The following is a 6,000-nucleotide window of genomic DNA, read 5'->3' on the forward strand; positions in this document are numbered from 1 at the left end:
GGGGTTTTTGTTTTTGTTTTGACCTTGACCTCAAGACAAGGCCAAGATAATCAATACATCAACGACACTTCAGTTCCGCAATATAATAATAGCACTACTACTACTACTACTACTACTACTACTACTACTACTACTACTACTACTACTACTAATAATTAATAATAATAATAATAATTAATAATAATAATAATAAATAAATATTATTATTATTATTATTATTATTATTATTATTATTATTATTATTATTATTATTATTATTATTATTATTATTATTATTATTATTATTATTATTATTATTATTATTATTATAATCATCATCATCATCATCATCATCATTATCATAATAATAATAATAATAATAATAATAATAATAATAATAATAATAATAATAATAATAATTAGTAATAATAATCGATCTTTATTGTCCATAATATGGCAATTTGTCATTTAGTTACACTTGTTATAACGTTATGTGATAACTATAACATTGAACAGATATTTCACTCCTATTTATTCTCTCTCTCTCTCTCTCTCTCTCTCTCTCTCTCTCTCTCCTCTCTTCCTCTAAGTATCTTGCTCAAACTTTTAAGATAAACCAGGAAAGGCAGCCAAACTCACCAACTTATTCATTCCTACGATCATATAATCGTTGTTGGATTCAGCAAAAACAAAGTGATATAGACCAAATTTCAAACCAATATTATACCTCTGATGTTTAGTAGATAAATTGTATCTGATTGGCTTTGTGACCTTTTAATTGGAATCGGATTCAGTAGTCTGGTGTCACGCCGCCCGGCAACGGAGGCCATCTTGGTTCAAAACAAAGAAAATCATTACTTTTTATTCTTCAAGCTGGCTAGAACTTTTCATATGTCTTGTGATCAGAATGTGTAAAAGTCAAAACATGATCAAATTTATGTGTTTATTTTTCCTCTGGATACGCTTTTATGCTCGCCGGAGAAATATTTCATACCGGCGTCCACCATTGGTCTGATATTTTAGAGCCAATGTTACTAAGTTACCATGCGTCATTAGGAAGGAAGTGACGTTACGACTATAGTAAAAGGAAACAGGTCTGCGCTTCATAGGCCTACAAAACAAAGTAAGGCAAAAAGGTCTGATTCAAACAGGGACTAAAAGTAATGTATGTGCGGCTACGTGGTCTAGTGATATGACACTCTCTTTCGGATCGGAAGGTCCTGGTTTTGAGCCTTGCTCGGCGCATAGTTGAGTCCTTGGAGAAGGCTTTTTACTCACATTCTCTCACCGTACTCAGGTGTAACATGAGTACCTGGCCGTTAGCAGCGTTGTCTCTGTCCCAAAAATTTGTAATATCGCCTGACAGGCGTCATGTCTCGTCCTACATGTTATGTGTTGCTGTTGGCCAGGGACCCTTTGTAAAGCGCTTTTAGCACGTTTAGTGGATATTGCGCTGTATAAAAGCTCAAGTTTTCAAGTTTTTTATACACAAGACCAATCCATCTGTGTATAGTATGCAATTACTTAAAAATTGTACCCTTACACTTACGAGCATAGGACCATGCTGAGAGGGGCTTATTCAAATGGCTGAAAATGTATATGAATCAAATAAATGCACAAACAAAATAAGGAAATTATTTACAAGAAAAAAACAAGTCCCCTTCTCACAAAAAATATTTATCTGTCTAACTGTCGGTCTTTTAGCAAGGGGCTCGAGATAGAACCCAAGCAAGACGGTGTGATTTCATTTTAAAACCAAAAGATTAAACAAATTAAGAGCAAAATTGATATAATGTAAAGGGATGAAGAGACAGCCAGGTTATGAATTAATTAGGAGCAACTAACACACACACACACACACACACACACACACACATATATATATATATATATAAAAAAAAAATATATATATATATATATATATATATATATATATATATATATATATATATATACAGATATATACATATATCATGTTGTGATCATCGAAGCGTCAATTTGCCTCTACTTCACGGCAAGTCTAGCTTGTTCATTTAAAATTTAAGACTGACACTCGATATAGCATTCAGCATTCATGTCGCTGTTCATCGTGTCATTTTCTTTTCAGCTCTATCTACCAAACGTATTATTATCATATCTATGAGGTATTCATGATATGCCTTAGTTAAAGATATCGCTGACGCCCTGCCTTCTTTCAACTGGGTTCAATTACAAGATAGTCTTCTCTTCAAAGCTGGTATGTGAGACAGCCTCAGGCTGACATCATGACATAAACGAGCAATAATAATAATAATAATAATAATAATAATAATAATAATAATAACAATAATAATAATAATAATAATAATAATAATAATAGTGTATACTTACCATGCTCAAAGCCCTTTGACAGCAGTCCTTAGCTAACAATCATGTTGTTTATGTTTTTAAGGCAATGTGGTCTAGTGGTATGACACTCGCTTTCGGATCGGAAGGTCCTGGGTTCGAGCCTCGCGCTCGCCGCATAGTTGAGTCCTTGGAATAGGCTCTTTGCTCACATTCTCTCGCCGTACTCAGGTGTAAAATGAGTACCTGACCGTTAACAGCGTTGTCTTTGTCCGAAAAATTGTACTATCATCGCCTAACAGGCGTCAAGTCCCGCCCTACATGTTTATTGTTGCTGTTGACCAGGGACCCCTTGTAAAGCGCTTTGAGCACATTTTAGTGCATATTGCGCTATATAAAGCTCAATTTTTTTTTAAATTATTTATTTTTTAAGGGTTTTACGGCGCTTGCAACACATTGAGGTCATATCAGCGCCAGTAAAAAGGAAGAAAATGGGATAGTAAACAGTTCTAGAATTACAATTAAAGCACCCAAGAAAAATGAAGACAAGAGAGGAATTGGTTCAATTAGGAATCAGATTTAGATTCCAAGAGCAATTCTATCAAAGTACTTTGAGATCACCTAAAAGTCTCATCCAGACACAAGCACAGGTCCCCACTCAGAGGAATACACTGAAATGTTTACAAATCATATATAATATATATACAAAACATAATACTGTGCATAACAGAGATGATTTACAAGAAAAAAAATATCATCCCCTAAAACTAACTAGACATTTGACTGTTTCCCTCTCAGCCAGGGTATCCAGCCAGGACCAGGACAAAACCAAGTAATCTTATTCTAAGACAAAGACAGAAAGCAAGTTGGAAAACAGATATAGGGGGATAGAAGACACAGTATGTACCTCCCTGCCCACTATGGGAGGTCAGGAACCCCACTCAGAGTTAACAATTACACTTAACATGTAGAACAGGACATGTCGCCTGTGAGGCGATATAACACTTTCTTTTTCTCGACAGACAACGCTGTTAACCTCCAGGTACTCATTTTACACCTGTCTACAGTGAAATTATGTGAGTAGAGACCTTTCTTTCCGCAAGGACTCAACTATGCACTGTTCAGAGCGGAACTCGGACCCAAGACCCTCCGATCTTAAGTTGAGTAACATACCATAAGACAACATAGTCGCATAAAAGGTCGAAAAGTGAATCTAAAGTTAAAATGAACAGAAATTTGAAAGTTTTATTTCAAGATTTGAAAAATGTTGGTATGAAACCATGCCTGATTAGGCAGGGAGATAAGAAAATTGAGCTTTATATAGCGCAATATTCAATAAATGTGCTATAAGCGCTTTAAAAGGGGTCCCTGGTTAACAGCAACATTTAACATGGAGGATGGGACATGCCGCTTGTTAGGCGATATCACAATTGTTCGGACAAAGACAACGCTGTTAACGGCCAGGTACTCATTTTACACCTGAGTACGGTGAGAGAATGTGAGGAAACAGCTATTCACAAGGACTCAAACTATGCGCCGAGGCGCAGAGCTCGAACCCAGAACTTTCCGATCCGAAAGCGAGTGTCATACCACTAGACCACATAGCCGCACAAGAAAACAAAATCCCCAAAAATTTATGAAACAGTGCCTGATTAAAAGAAGAGCGAGAGAGAGAGAGAGAGAGAGAGAGAGAGAGAGAGAGAGAGATGAAGAGAGGTAGGGTAGAGTAGAGAAATACAAGAAAAAACCTTCCCAGAAACTTATGAAACAGTGCCTGATTAAGCAGAGAGAAAAATATAAGAAAAATCATATCCCAAAAAATGAAAGAGTATTATGTATGGTCAGTCCTCCTACACAGATGTGAATGTTGCAGCATCAACAAAGATAAGGAACAAAAGTTGGCCAGTCCTCTACACAGATGTGAATGTTGGAGCATCAACAAAGATAAGGAACAAAAGTTGGCCAGTCCTCCTACACAGATGTGAATGTTGGAGCATCAACAAAGATAAGGAACAAAAGTTGGCCATACCTCCTACACAGATGTGAATGTTGGAGCATCAACAAAGATAAGGAACAAAAGTTGGCCAGTCCTCCTACACAGATGTGAATGTTGGAGCATCAACAAAGATAAGGAACAAAAGTTGGCCATACCTCCAGCACGGATGTGAATGTTGGAGCATCAACAAAGATAAGGAACAAAAGTTGGCCATACCTCCAGCACTGATGTGAATGTTGGAGCATCAACAAAGATAAGGAAAAATAGTTGGCCATTCCTCCTACACAGATGTGAATGTTGCAGTATCAACAAAGATAAGGAACAAAAGTTGGCCAGTCCTCCTACACAGATGTTGGGGCATCAACAAAGATAAGGAACAAAAGTTGGCCAGTCCTCCTACACAGATGTGAATGTTGGAGCATCAACAAAGATAAGGAACAAAAGTTGGCCATACCTCCAGCACTGATGTGAATGTTGGAGCATCAACAAAGATAAGGAAAAATAGTTGGCCATTCCTCCTACACAGATGTGAATGTTGCAGCATCAACAAAGATAAGGAACAAAAGTTGGCCATTCCTCCTACACAGATGTGAATGTTGCAGCATCAACAAAGATAAGGAACAAAAGTTGGCCAGTCCTCCTACACAGATGTGAATGTTGGAGCATCAACAAAGATAAGGAAAAAAAGTTGGCCATTCCTCCTACACAGATGTGAATGTTGGAGCATCAACAAAGATAAGGAACAAAAGTTGGCCAGTCCTCCTACACAGATGTGAATGTTGGAGCATCGACAAAGATAAGGAACAAAAGTTGGCCATACCTCCAGCACGGATGTCAATGTTCGAGCATCGACAAAGAAAATGAATCATGAAAATATCCTCAACAAAAAGAGTGATGAAAGCGGAGCAATGGATCGAACAGACATGGGCGCTTCAGAGACAGACAAATGAAATTTCTAGATCATATATATATATATATATATATATATATATATATATATATATATATATATATGTCTAGGGACACCAACTAAAAAGATAACTGTAACAAACGTTAACTTTCTGAGGCGATCAGAGAATTGGGAGTGGAGAGACATGGCCACCAATGTTTGACTCAGTTCCACTTGACACCGCTTGATATTGAGGATGCTTCATTCTCAATAAAGCAGTTAAAGTGTTCGTAATTTCACAAACTATGTAAATGTTGATGCTCAATGTTTTGTTTATTCATCTTAACTACGCCACTACCACATTATCTCATTCGTCTGTAGTATTTCATTCATCCTGTTTTGTTGATAAAGGGGAAACCCGAAACGTCCATTTGATTTGTTTTCGTAATTAAATTGAAACACATTCAATTTCACATTGTTTTTTACACGATGTGTTATTGAAATCGTCCATATTTGTTATTATAAATTGTATTTTCAGGGACTTAATCACCCTACCTGTCTAATCGTTTTCACCAAGAGTGCAGTAAGAGCGATGTGAATCATACTTCAATGGAGCCCAATTCGCATCACCGCTAGTGCATTCATAGTAAAATTGCGAAGCCTGCTTGTTAGCAACCTAGATCAAGTTAGGAAATTTGGGTTTTCAATCAAGTAAGTAAATCAACTTCAGTACCACATCTATTCTTATTTAACTCTTTCCTTACTGATCTTTTTTTTTTCAATATTTTACTAAAATGGCAGGTTTACCCAG

General features: G+C 36.5%; 1 protein-coding gene and 1 long non-coding RNA gene across 3 annotated transcripts in view; both read right to left on the minus strand.

Annotated features, from left to right (window-relative positions):
• The window catches only part of LOC144956713 (uncharacterized), a 224,672-nt gene that overhangs the window by 105,152 nt on the left and 113,520 nt on the right, over positions 1-6,000 (minus strand). The window lies entirely within an intron of this gene.
• The window catches only part of LOC144956530 (isatin hydrolase-like), a 36,223-nt gene that overhangs the window by 28,879 nt on the left and 1,344 nt on the right, over positions 1-6,000 (minus strand). The window lies entirely within an intron of this gene.

The sequence above is a fragment of the Berghia stephanieae genome, chromosome 11, assembly GCF_034508935.2.
Source record: "Berghia stephanieae isolate SIO BIC M18660-M18661 chromosome 11, UCSD_Bste_1.3, whole genome shotgun sequence".
Classification (NCBI taxonomy): Eukaryota; Metazoa; Mollusca; class Gastropoda; order Nudibranchia; family Aeolidiidae; genus Berghia; species Berghia stephanieae.